Here is a 14,357-nt window from a genome sequence, read left to right as displayed (position 1 = left end):
ACAAAGAGCACGGCGGCATGCCAACCAGCAGCCAACAAGAACTGCCAGATGTATGAGTGAGGCATCTTTGAATCTTTGACCTTCCAGTCATCCAGTCCTCCAGTGGAGGCAACCACATGAGTGAGGGAACCCAGGAGAAAGTAGCAAAGGTATGGCACAGGCAAGCTCATTGTGATTTTGTGAAATCATGAAGAATCATGAGAAAGAATAAACTACTAGAATTTTAAGCCCTTACGTTTGGGATAATCGATACCTAAAGACAAATGGGCTGTTGCCACAAGAAAAATTTAAAATATGCCGGGTGTGGTGGCTCATGCCTATAATCCTAGCACTTTGGGAGGCCAAGGCTGGTGGATTGCCTCAGCTCAGGAGTTCGAGACCAGCCTGGGCAACAAGGTGAAACCCCATCTCTACTAAAATACAAAAGAAATTAGCAGGGTGTGGCAGTGTGTGCCTGTAGTCCCAGCTACTCTGGAAGCTGAGGCAGGAGAATTGCTTGAATCTGGGAGGCGGAGGTTGTAGTGAGCCAAGAGCATACCGCTGCACTCTAGCCTGGGCGACAGAGCAAGACTCCATCTCTCCAAAAAAAAATAATAATAATTAAATATATAGTATTGCTTTGGAATCTGTTCAACTTCTCTCAGTTTAGCATATTGTTTAGGGGCAACTGGGTTCGAATGCCAGGTTCAGATAGAAACTGATTTTTGAACACACTCTGGAAGACCTGCAGCTGATGATGTACTAAACAATGGCTATGAATTAACCAGCTCTGACCACTGCATGCCAGAGACTGAAGGTATCTGAGTATTCCAGGCATTTTGTCCCTTTAAAGTTGGGAGTCACTTGGTGTCCATGAAAGGACAGGGCAGCATTGTCAGGACTTTGGTGGGAACCATTTTACTGGAGTCTCAGGCCCAACTGAGATCATCTTCTGGCTTCAGAAGCATGTCTTCACAAGTGCAGGGAACTTCCCCAGGCAGGAAGCCCTCAGGGGTGAGGGTAGCCTCTTCCTGCAGGTGAATGGGCTCCTCCCTGTACACCCACCCTGGCCATCCACAGCCATTCCATTTAAAGATTCCTATGGGTGAAGACTGTAGTGTGAGTACTGTTAGTGGATGCTGGAAGAGTGGTTGGAGGCTGGAGAAAGGGCAACCCATGCTACATAGTAGAGGAACGATTACCTTGGGGAGACAAAATGGTTATCTTGGGAGAGAGAAAATGTACCATGTGTGCTTGAAATGCTGGCTAAGAAAGTTTTTAACGGCAATGTTGAAAGAATCAAGTTGCTTTAGTTAATCAATCAATTAATTAATTATATCTGCATATGATAAGATACAGGAAGACAGAGAAACTAAGGAATAAAATGTTTTGTTTTTAAGCAGAATTTACAGAAAATATAGAAGGCCTTGCACCTGCTAGGTTGAAAAATAAAATTATTAACACTTCATCCCTGGTGTGTTAAAAGTTTCTCAAACTAAGATATGGCCTTAGGATAGGACCAAATCAAGGGAGTGGCTGTAAGACCATTTGCTCAGAGTTCAGAAAAATTTTGGACAGTGCCTACTATAAAAGGCTGCTAAGAATCTTAAGGGCATTGCTTTATAGCACCTTCACCTTCACCCACAGAACCTAGAGAGATCTAGCACAGAAATAATTATAGGTTTAGCATGTGGGGCACGGAGTTAATTGCAGTTAGACTTTTAGGATTAACATGAAGTTTTTAAGATTGTTGTATTGGTTGCTGTTAGTGAAATGGGATACAAACCAAGTTTTCTTCTATAAGACAGCTATTAAAAAATTGCTAATATAGGCCAGGTGCGGTGGCTCACGCCTGTAATCCCAGCACTTTGGGAGGCCAAGGCAGGTGGATCATGAGGTCAAGAGATCAAGACCATCCTGGCCAACATGGTGAAACCCCGTCTCTACTAAAAATACAAAAATTAGCTGGGCGTGGTGGTACGTGCCTGTAGTCCCAGTTACTCGGGAGGCTGAGGCAAGAGAATCACTTGAACCAGAGAGTTGGAGATTGCAGTGAGCTGAGATTGAGCCACTGCACTCCAGCCTGGCAACAGAGCGAGGACTCCAACTCAAAAAAAAAAATTGCTAATATGTACTCAGTGTTTACCATGTGCCAGGCCCTATGTTGAGGATTTGCTATAGATAAACTCACTTTACTGTCATACTGCTGCATCCCTTTGAGGTAGGTACCCTTGCCATTTCTGTTTTATACATGTGGAAACAGGCTCAGAGAAGTGTTTGCTCAATGGCACCCAGGTGCAGGGCAGCAGCCTGCTGATATGAGCCCAGAGTTTTCTGAGTTCAGAGACTGCAGACTGGCAGCCCCAGGATCTAAGCCCAGAGTTTTCTGAGTTCAGAGACTGCAGACTGGCAGCCCCAGGATCTGAGCCCAGAGTTTTCTGAGTTCAGAGCCTGCAGAGTGGCGGCCCAAGGATCTGAGTCCAGTGTCTGGGTTCAGAGCCTGAACATAAAGCCACTCTGCTCTGCTGCCTCTCTGGCACAGTATATACAACTAACTGATTAGTTCCCCATGATAATTGCTTGGCTCTGACTGAAATTCAGTTCCACTAACTGCAAGTGGAAAAAAGTTAGGATTCACCTCACCAGCAGCCAAGAGAGTGATGATTCCCTCCTGCTCTCCTGTGCGCAGTTGTCCCCTTCACTGTTGGGTGCCCTCCAGCTCTTGATACAAATTCCAGACAGCCTTTTTTCTTCTGGCTTCCATGAGCATCTGGAAGATAAGACTCTTGGCTTGTTTACAGCCCCCTGTTCAGACCTGTTAACTGTCTTCTTGCTCTAACCAGACCCTGCCAATAATAGTTGTGTGAGATTCAAATGGTGTGAAAGACCTCGGATGTCTGTGAGGATAATTTGTCCCTTTGAAATTGCACTCTCTCTCACCCTCAGGGCTTCTGTATCAAACTGTGTCTCTCTGTTTTGGTTTTATTCTCTCCGTACTGAGACAGTGCTATTTGCTTGTTTCTTTTTTTTTTTTTTTTCCTTTCTCTCAGGAATAGAAACCTGAATTGCTTTGTATAGAAAACCAAATTACTGAATTATGAAAAAAAGAAAAAAAAGATTTATTACCCCTTCAGAATGAAGATAAATATACAGCTTGTGGTGTAATGCATTAATTTGAGTAGTAAATACAGAAAACAGAAATGATATTTATAAGAGGAAAGGAATGAAGATATCACATCACCATAGAGAATAATAAAGATGAAGAAGGCAGGTTGGATTGCAGAACTGATAAAGTTAAACCCACAGGCAATGCCAGTTCTACTCAGGGATGCGGAGGACTGGAGGTCTACATGATAGACATGGAGAGCTTTGGCGTTTTTGGTTCTGCTGCGCACCATTGACCACTTGTTTGCTTCAGTGTGTGGCATTTACCTCTGGAAAACTCATTTCCTGGAACAAAGTGCTGCCTGCATTTTTTAAAAAAGCAAATAACAATAGCTATTATTTTTCCAGCCCTAATGACATAAGAATTTTACATAGAGTTAATGTAATCTTTATGACAAACTTATGAGTGGCTACTGTTATTGTCATTATTATTTTATTGATAGAAACATGCACAGAGAAGTGAGGCAAGTTGTCCAAAGTCACACCGCAAATAAGTAACAGAAGCTAGATTCAAGGCAGGTGGTCTGATGCCATGGTTATTTCACTTAACCGCAATGCTGTACTGCCTCTCCTCATTCCTGAAAAGGTTGACAGTGTCTATTTCTAGCTTATTATAGGTAAGTGGTTAGCAGAGACATAAAAGGGACATCTCCATGTATGTAGGTGGGGGTGGGAATCCTGAATCCACAGGCGAGTCATCCAGTGATGGGAAATGATCCTGAGGGTCATTGCAACCAACTTCTTCAACTTCTCTCAGTTTACCATATTGTCTAGGGACGACTGGGCTCGAATGCTAGGTTCAGATAGAAACTGATTTTTGAAGACACTCTGGAAGACCTGCAGCTGATGATGTACTAAACAATGGCTATGAATTAACCAGCTCTGACCACTGCATGCCAGGGACTGAAGGCATCTGAGTATTCCAGGCATATTTTGTCCCTTTAAAGTTGGGAGTCACTTGGTGTCCATGAAAGGACAGGGCAGCATTGTCAGGAATTTGGTGGGAACCATTTTAACTGGGGTCTCAGGCCCAACTGAGATTGTCTTCTGGCTTCAGAAGCATGTCTTCACAAGTGCAGGGAACTTCCCCAGGCAGGAAGAGGGCAGCCTCTGCCTGCAGGTGAATGGGCTCCTCTCTGTGCACCCTCCCTGACCATCCACAGCCATCCCATTTAAGACCCTACTGCCTTGACTTTCAAGCCTGTCTGACCCCAGATAGCAGCTTTTTCTGCCCTGACATTTGGCATCAGTTTCACTGTCAAGCTTGCTAGAAACCTTGGACACCTGCCCTGTCTACTTCCACCCTTACAGGAGGATGACACCAGATTGTTCAAGCTCAGGTCAGCCTATGAAAAGGATGGAACCGCTTGTCTCACATCCCATCTCCTTCCCTCTCTGGGTGGAGCCTCCTAAGCTCTTCTGGCCACCCATTTCCAGGTGCCATGTTCCATCTTTTTGAGCCTCCTCTCTTCCTATCAATTGAACTATCCTGTACTGCACCCCCTTAGGAAGACATACGTGGGCCTTCCAAGTGGACAATTTCTAAAGAAAAGCAGAAAGAAATCGCTGTAGTAATAGGATAAACCTCAGGAATAATTCTACACTGGCTTTCTGAATACATGTGGGTTTGTGTACAGTGCCCTACCTGCTTCATTAGTAGGAGTATTCAGCCTGATAGGAGAAGTAGGTGTCAGAATTTCTTATCTTTTACCCATTCACACATTACTCATACAACTAAGGAACTGTTCTTGTATTCAGCTATCTTCTGAGTTTGGGGTTGTGAACCTATCTTTCTCGCCAGATTATGAATGCCTTGAAGGGTGCGATTATGCCTTCACATCTCTGCAGGGTATCCTGCCCTTAGGAGATGTCAGTAATTTTTTTTTTTTTTGAGATAGGATCTTGCTCTGTTGCCGGGCTGGAGTGCAGTGGTGCAATCATGGGTCACTGCAGCCTCAAACTCCTGGGGTCTGGTGATCCTCCCACCTTAGCCTCCCAAACAGGACACCTGTCCTGTCTACTCCCACACTTACACGGGGATGGCACCAGATTGTTTAAGTTCAGGTCAATCTATGAAATGGATGGAACTGCTTGCCTCACATTCCATCTCCTTCCCTCTCTGGGTGGTACCTCCTAGAGGTCTTCTGGCCGCCCACCTGCTTGCCTCATAAATCCCATCTGGGACGATAGGAGTGCACCACCATGCCCAGCTACTTTTTAAAACTTTTTGTAGAGATGGGGGTCTCACTATGTTGCCCAGCCTGGTCTCTAATTCCTGGCCTCAAATACTCCTCCCCTCCAGGGCTCCCAAAGCACTGGGATTACAAGCATGAGCCACCGCGCTAGCCTCAATAATAATAATAATAATAATAATAAATTAATGTTGAATTTCCATAAACTTATGAAATGTCATCCAGCATTGAGAGGGAAGCATGTTCATGCCAACCAAGAGCAGCAGGTGGACAACACTCTTTTGAGGGAAAGGAGGGGTTTTGTAGGGCAGAATGGTCAGGACTGGCTCTATGAAGGAAGCTGGAGATGGACATATTCCTGAAAGAAGAAGAGAAGAGAAGAGAGAAGAGAAGAGAAGAGAAGAGAAGAGAAGAGAAGAGAAGAGAAGAGAAGAGAAGAGAAGCAAAGTGAAGAGAAGCAAAGAGAAGTGAAGAGAAGAGAAGCAAAGAGAAGAGAAGAGGAGAGGAGAGGAGAGGAGAGGAGAGGAGAGGAGAGGAGAGGAGAGAAGAGAAGAGAAGAGAAGAGAAGCAAGAGCCTCCAGGCAGGAGGAACTGTGCTACTAAAAAGAGAGAGAGGAAGGGTCTTGTGCATCAGGTGAGTTTTAGGATGGTGTGCTCTGACCAGATCAGTTCGGCTGCAGCAGGGGGCTCAAGAGGGATTGCTGGAATTATGTTTGAACACAGGCACACCTTGTTTCATTGCATGTCACTTTATTGCACTTTGCAGAGATTGCACTTTTTACAAATTGAAAGTTTGTCAACTCGCTGATTTCCTTGAGCAGTGGTTTGTAATTCTCCATGAATAGGTCCTTCACTTCCCTTGTTAGCTGTATTCCTAAGTATTTTATTCTGTTTGTAGCAATTGCAAATGGGAGTTCACTCATGATTTGACTCTCTGTTTGTCTGTTGAAATTGGTGTATAAGAATGCCTGTGATTTTTGCACATTGATTTTGTGTCTTGAGACTTTGCTGAAGTTGCTTATCAGCTTAAGATGCTTTTGGGCTGAGACGATGGGGTTTTCTAGATATAGGATCATGTCATCTGCAAACAGAGACAGTTTGACTTCCTGTCTTCCTATTTGAATACATTTTATTTCTTTCTCTTGCCTGATTGCCCTGGCCAGAACTTCCAATACTATGTTGAAAAGGAGTGGTGAGAGAGGGCATCCTTGTCTTGTGCCGGTTTTCAAGGAGAATGCTTCCAGCTTTTGCCCATTTAGTATGATACTGGTTGTGGGTTTGTCATAAATGGCTGTTAATATTTTTAGGTATGTTCCATCAATACCTACTTTATTGAGAGTTTTTAACAGGAAGGCATGCTGAATTTTATCAAAGGCCTTTTCTGAATCTATTGAGATAATCATGAGGTTTTATCTTTGGTTCTGTTTATGTGATAAATTACGTTTGCAGGGACATGGATGGAGCTGGAAGCCATTATCCTCAGCAAACTAATGCAGGAACAGAAAACCAAACACCACATGTTCTCTCTTATAAGTGGGAGCTGAACAATGAGATCACATGGACACAGGGAGGGGAACAACACACACTGGGGCCTGTTGGGGGGTGGAGTAGGAGGAGGGAAAACATTAGGAAAAATAGTTAATGCATGCTGGGCTTAATACCTAGGTGGCTGTGCACAGTGGGTCACGCCTATAATCCCAACACTTTGGAAGGCCAAGGCGGATGGATTACCTGAGGTCAGGAGTTCGAGACCAGCCTGACCAACATGGAGAAACCCAGTCTCTACTAGAAATACAAAATTAGCCAGGCATGGTGGTGCATGCCTGTAATCCCAGTTACTCGGGAGGCTGAGGCAGGAGAATCCCTTGAACCCGGGAGGCGGAGGTTGTGGTGAGCCGAGATCGTGCCATTGCACTCCAGCCTGGGCAACAAGAGTGAAACTCCATCTCAAAACAAACAAACAAAAAGCAAACAAAAAAACCTAGGTGATGGGTTGTTAGGTGCAGCAAACCACCATGGTACACATTTACCTATGAAACAAACCTGCACGTCCTGCACATGTATCCCAGAACCTAAAATAAAATAGAATAAAAAGAAAATTTGTCACAACCCTGCATGAAGCAAGTCTACCAGCACTATTTTCCAACAGCATATGCTCATTTCATGTCTCTGTGTCACATTGCAGTAATCCTCGCAATATTTCAAGCTTTTTCATTATTATTATCTCTGTTATGATGATCTATGACATGTTATCTTTGGTGTTACCATCATAATTGGGGGCAATACGTACTGTGTGAAATGGTGACTTAGGTAAAACAGTGAATTTAATTGATCAATGTTGTATGTGTTCCGAGTTCTCCACTGACCGACTGCTTCCCGGCCTCTCTCCCTCTCTATGGGCCTTCCTATCCCCTGAGACAAAACGGTAGTGAAATTAGGCCAATTAATAACCAATTCATACCAACCACTAAGTGTTCAAGTGAAAAGACATGTCGCATGTCTCTCTCTTTAAATCAAAAGCTAGAAATGATGAAGCTTAGTGAGGAAGGCATGTTGAAAGCTGATTTAGGCTGAAAGCTAGGCCTCTTGTGCTGAACAGCCAAGTTGTGAACGTGAAGGAAAAGTTCTTGAAAGAAATTAAATGTGCTACTCCAGTGAACACACACGTGATAAGAAAATGAAACAGCTTTGTTGCTGACATGGAGGAAGTTTTAGTGGACTGAATAGGAGATTTAAGCAGTCACAATATGTTCTTAAGCCAAAGCCTAATCCAGAGCAAGGGCCTAACTCTCTTCAATGCTGTGAAGGCTGAGAGATGTGAAGAAGCTGCAGAAGAAAAGTTGGAAGTTAGCAGAGGTTGATTCATGAGGCTTAAGGAAAGAAACTGTCTCCATAACATAAAAGTGTGACATTGAAGCAGCAAGTTATCCAGACCTAGCTAAGATCATTGATGAAAGTGGCTACACTCAGCAATATATTTTCAATGTAGACAAAACAGTCTCATGTCAGAAGAAGATACCATCTAGGACTTTCCTAGCTAGACAGAAGTCAATGCCTGGCTTCCAAGCTTCAAAGGACAGGTTGACTGTCTTGTGAGAGGCTGATGCAGCTTGTCACTAAGTTGAAAGCATTGCTCATTTACCATTCCAAAAATTCTAGGGCCCTTAAAAATTATGCTAAATCTACTCTGCCTGTGTTCTATAAATGGAACAGCAAAGCTGACGGCACATCTGTTTACAAGATGGTTTGTTGAATATTTTAAGCCCACTGTTAGGATCCACAGTTTAGAAAAAAAGGTTTGTTTTTCTCAAATATTCCTGCTCATTGACAATGCACCTGGTCACCTAAGAGCTCCGATGGAGATGTACAAGGAAATGAATGTTCTTTTCATGCCTTCTAACATAACACCCATTTTGCTGCCCATGAATCAAAGAGTAATATCAACTTTCAAGTCTTATTATTTAAAAAATGCTTTTCATAAGGCTGTAGCTGCTATAGATCATGATTCCTCTGGTGGATCTGGGCAAAGTCAATTGAAAACCTTCTGGAAAGGATTCACCATCTAGATGCCATTAAGAACATTTATGATTCGTGGGAGTAGGTCAAAATATCAGCATGAACAGGAGTGTGGAAGAAATGGATTCCAACCCTCGTGGATGACCTGGTGGGTTTCAAGGCTTCAGTGGAGGAAGGAACTGCAGATGTGGTGGAAATAGCAAGAGAACTAGAATTGAAATGGAGCCTGCAGATGGGACTGAATTGCTACAATCTCATGATCACACTTGAACAGATGAGGAGTTGCTTCTTTTGGATGAGCAGAGAAAGAGGTTTCTTGAGATGGAATTTACTCCTGGTGAAGATGCTGTGAACATTGTTGAAATGGCAACAAAGCAGCCAGGCGCAGTGGCTCACACCTGTTATCCCAGCACTTTGGGAGTCTGAGGCAAGGGGATCACTTGAGGTCAGGAGTTCGCGACCAGCCTGGCCAACATGGTGAAACCCTGACTCTGCTAAAAATACAAAAATTAGCTGGGTGTGGTGGCGTGTGCCTGTAATCCCAGCTACTCGGGAGGCTGGGGCAAGTGAATTGCTTTAACCCAGGGAAGGAGGGTGCAGTGAGCTGAGATCGCACCACTGCACTCAGGCCTGGGTGACAGAGTGAGACTCCGTCTCAAAAAAAATAAATTAATTAATTAAAAAAAAAGGAAATGACAGCAGAGGATTTAGAATACTGCATAAATCTATAAACTTAGTTGGTAAAGCAGGAACAGGGCTTGAGAATATTGACTCCAAATTTTGAAAAATGTTCTACTGTGGGTAAAGTGCCATGAAACAGCACTGCATGGTATAGAGAAATTTTTTTGTGAAGGGAAGAGTTAACTGATGTGGCAAATCTCACTATTGTCTTATTTAAGAAATCGCCACAGCTACCCCAACCGTCAGCAACTACCACCCTGATCAGTCAGCAGCCACCAACACCCAGGCAAGACCCCACCAGCAACAAGATTACAACTCACAGAAGGCTCAGATGATCGTTAGCATTTTTTAGCAATCAAATACTTTTTAATTAAGGTATGTAAATTTTTTAGACATAGTGCTATTGCACACTTAATAGACTACAATGGAGTGTAAACCTAATTTTTATGTACTGAGAAACTAAAAAAATTGTGTGACTCACTTTGTAGCAATAGTTTTTTTATTGCAGTGGTCTGGAACTGAACCTGCAATATTTCCTAGGTATACCTGTAGAGAGTTCAAGGCTAGATTATTTACTTACTTATTTATTTATTTATTTATATATTTATTTATTTTTGAGACCGAGTCTCACTCTGTCACCCAGGCTGGAATGTAGTAGCGTGACCTTGGCTCACTGCAACTTCCGCCTTCCAGGTTCAAGCGATTCTCCTGCCTCAGCCTCCCAAGTAGCTGGGATTACAGACATATGCCACCATGCCCAGCTACTTCTTGTATTTTTAGTAGAGGCAGGGTTTCACCATGTTGGCCAGGATGGTCTCGATCTTCTGACCTCATGATCCACCCGCCTCGGCCTCCTAAAGTGCTGGGATTACAGGTGTGAGCCACCGCGCCCGGCCAGTCATGCACATTTTCTATCTTCAGCTTTGCGAGACCAGAGATGATATTTTATGTAAAGAAGGAGGAGCCTTTGACATGGCTGATTTGACACAGATATAGTGATACCTATGACTTTTATTGAATCCCCTAGGAACTGAACAGAGACGTTGTTGATGATGGTCAAATTTCTAAATCTCGCCCTTCTCTGATGATCAAAATAGCTTTATTATTATTTATTTATTTTAATTTTAATTTTTAGTTCTGGAGTACATGTACAGGATGTGCAGGTTTGTTACACAGGTAAATGTGTACCATGGTGGTTTGCTGCACCTATCAACCCATCACCTAGGTATTAAGCCCAGCATGCATTAGCTGTTTGTCCTGATGCTCTCCCTCTCCACCCCACCCCCAGCAGGCCCCATTGTGTTGTTCCCCTCCCTGTGTCCATGTGCTGTCATTGCTCAGCTCCCTCTTATAAGTGAGAACATGCGGTATTTGGTTTTCTGTTCCTGCGTTAGTTTGCTGAGGATAATGGCTTCCAGTTTCATCCATATCCCTGCAAAGGACATGCTCTGATTCCTTTTTATGGCTGCATAGTATTCCATGGTATACATGTACCACATTTTCTTTATCCAGTTTATCGTTGATGGGTATTTGGGTTGATTCCATGTCTTTGCTCACAATAGCTTTATTTTAACTGAGCACTTATTCTGTTCTAAGCACTGTGCTGATACCGTTGGGATATTTGGCCCCTCCAAATCTCCTGTTGAAATTTGATCTCCAGTGTTGGAGGTGTGGCCTGGTGGGAGGTGTTAGGGTCATGGGGCGGGTCCTTTGAGGAAGGCTTGGTGGCCTCCTCTGGGTCATGACTGAGCTCTAGCTCTATTAGTTCTCATGAGAGGTGGTTGTTGAAAAGAGCGTGGCACCCTTCCCTCTCTCTTTCTTTCTCTCTCGCTTTGTGATATCTGTTTCCCTTCCCTTTCTGCCATGAGTAAGAGCCTCCTGAAGCCCTCACTAGAAGCTGATGCTGGTGCCATACTTCTCATACAGACAGCCTGCAGACCTGTGAGCCAAATAAACCTCTTTTCTTTTTCTTTTTTGTTTGAGACACGGTCTCACTCTGTCACCTAAGCTGGAGGGCAGTGGTGTGATTATGGCTCACTGCAGCCTCAACCTCCCAGGCCCAATTCATCCTCCCATCTCAGCCTCATGAGTAGCTGGGATTACAGGTGTGCATGACCACACCCAACTAATTTTTGTGTTTTTTGTAGAGACAGGGATTTGCCATGTTGCTCAGGCTGGTCTCAAACTCCTAACCTCATACAGTCCTCCCACCTTGGCCTCCCAAAGTGCTGGGATCACAGGAGTGAGCCACCGCGCCCAGCCTAAACCTCTTTTCTTTATAAATTACCCAAGGTCAGGTGTTCTCTTATAGCAATGCAAAATGATTTAGACATGTGCTAAGCACTTGATATGTATTAGATTCATTCCTCCTGATCTCTCAGTGGGCCTGTGAGGAAGGTATATTCTTAACCCTATTTTATATAAAGGAAACAGGGTCAATGATACAAGGTTGGTAAATGGCAAAGGCTGCACTTGAACTCAGATCCCATAGTGAAGTCAGGCTCTGACCCCATCCACTCCTTACCACCACACTCTCCTCTGTTTTGCCCATTCCTGACTCACTCAGCTCCTCTTTCCCTCCCTGCCCCATCCCATTCCTGAGTCTGGAGACAGCTCTGGGAAGCTTGTGAGATCCATAGGGATGGGACAGAGTTGAGATACTTGCTAAGAAGAACTGGCAGGCACAGAGCAGAGAAAAAATAAGCAAGCAGGCTGGGCATGGTGTCTCATGCCTGTAATCCCAGCCCTTTGGAAGGCCAAGGCGAGCGGATCACCTGAGGTCAGGAGTTTGAAACCAGCCTGGCCAAAATGAAGAAACCCCGTCTCTACTAAAAATACAAAATTAGCCAAGCGTCGTGGTGCATGGCTGTAATCCCAGCTACTTGGGAGGCTGAGGCACGAGAATTGCTTGAACCCAGGGGACAGAGGTTGCTGTGAGCTGAGATGGCGCCACTGCACTCCAGCCTGGGTGACAAGAGCAAAACTCTGTCTCAAAAAAAAAAAGAAGAAAGAAAGAATAAACAATCAGATAAAACTCTTGTAATTTTAATGACTTCTTGTTCCATCTTCATCAAATTGTCACCAAGACAAAATCGTAGAATGAAAATAGCATGTCCACACTGATGTAACTGTGACTGCCCTAGAATGCATTGTGCCTTATATGTGGAAGAGGCTCATAAATATTTGCCAGATGAACTATTGCTTCCTTACCTTTTTCTATTATGAAGTAAATGGATCCCTATGTGCCTGAAGAGCTATGTAATTTTAATAAAGCACCAAATAAAATAGAATATGAGAATTGGTAGGAGCTTTAGAAACCTACTAGTTCAACCATCTTGTTCTATTTTATTTTATTTTATTTATTTTTAGACACAGGGTTTTGCACTGCCATCCAGGCTGGAGTGCAGTGACACAATCACAGCTCGCTGCAGCCTCGAACACCTTGGCTCAAGTGATCCTCCCGCCTTGGCCTCAAAAAGTGCTGGGATGGCCGGGTGCAGTGGCTCATGTCCTGTAATCCCAGCATTTTGGGAGGCCGAGGTGGGTGGATCACCTGAGGTCAGGAGTTCAAGATCAGCCTGGCCAACACGGTGAAACCCCATCTCTACTAAAAAAAAAATACAAAAATTAGCTGGGCGTGGTGGCACATGCCTGTAATCCTGGTTACTTGGGAGGGTGAGGCAGGAGAATCGCTTGAATCCGGGAGGCGGAGGTTGCAGTGAGCCAAGATCGCACCATTGCACTCCAGCCTGGGCGACAGAGTGAGACTCTGTCTCAAAAATAAAATAACTAACTAAATAAGTGCTGGGATTACAGGCATTAGCCACTGTGCTCAGCCCATCTCGTTTTATAGATGAAAGTCCAGAGAGTATTGCAGAACTCACTGTTAGCAAGGCTGGGCACAGGCAGTAGTCCTGGTCCCTTCAATTCCTTTCTGACATTTCTGGCCTGGACAGGCAGGTGGTGGAGGGATTGTTTGTTTGGGGAAGTCAGAGGCTCGCTCAGAGGAGGAGGGAGCCAACAGATTTCTTTACCTCTCCCGTGTTTTTAAGCACTCAGCTACCCATGCAAATTGCCTCTTGGAATTATATATTTTTGCATATGGTGACTTGTATGTCAATAGCAAGTTGTTTTCATCATGCCAGTGCCAGAGAAATTGACGATCTCTTCAGTAATGTGTTCAGAACCTGCCTTTGGTGCCAGCAAAACCCTTTTTATACGTGGGCTTACCTGTCAGCTGTCCAAATACAGTATGATTAATCTGGCCTGCTAGGGAGAAGAGAGAGGGCTTGAACTATAGGAAGTGACAACGGTTAGGAAAATTGTTATGTTACAATGCCAATGATTTCCCTATAAGATTCAAATATGAATTAAGCTGTTCAGTGGCCCCTACCAACAGAGGCACAATTATGCCCAGCCAGCCTTGGAATTCCATAGAGATCCTGCTGTAAAGCCTTGTTCTAGAAACGTTGCAGCATCTTTTCTTTTTTCCTTCCTTCCTTCCTTCTTTCCTTCCTCTTTCTTTCTTTCTTTCCTTCTTTCTTTCTTCTTTCTTTCCTCTTTTCTTTTCTTTTTTTTTTTTGAGACAATGTCTCCTTCTATCACCCAGGCTGGAGTGCAGTGGTGCCATCATGACTCACTGCAGCCTCAAACTCCTGGCCTCAAGCAATCCTTCCACCTCAGCCTCCCAAGTAGCTGAGACTACAGGCACGCGACACCTTGCCCAGCTATTCTTTTATTTTTTGTAGAGACGGGGTTTCACGGTGTTGCCCAGGCTGGTCTTGAACTCCTGGACTCAAACGATTCTCCAACCTCAGCCTCCCA

General features: G+C 44.1%; 1 pseudogene; it reads left to right on the top strand.

The window, feature by feature from the left end:
* The first annotated feature begins 4,111 nt into the window (after positions 1–4,111).
* Positions 4,112–9,875, top strand: LOC129041451 (tigger transposable element-derived protein 1-like; annotated as a pseudogene).
* Positions 9,876–14,357: the final 4,482 nt, after the last annotated feature.

This window comes from Pongo pygmaeus, chromosome 6, assembly GCF_028885625.2.
Source record: "Pongo pygmaeus isolate AG05252 chromosome 6, NHGRI_mPonPyg2-v2.0_pri, whole genome shotgun sequence".
NCBI classification, from domain to species: Eukaryota; Metazoa; Chordata; class Mammalia; order Primates; family Hominidae; genus Pongo; species Pongo pygmaeus.
Note: the sequence above shows the minus strand (reverse complement) of the source record. Positions and strands in the feature narration are given on the sequence as shown.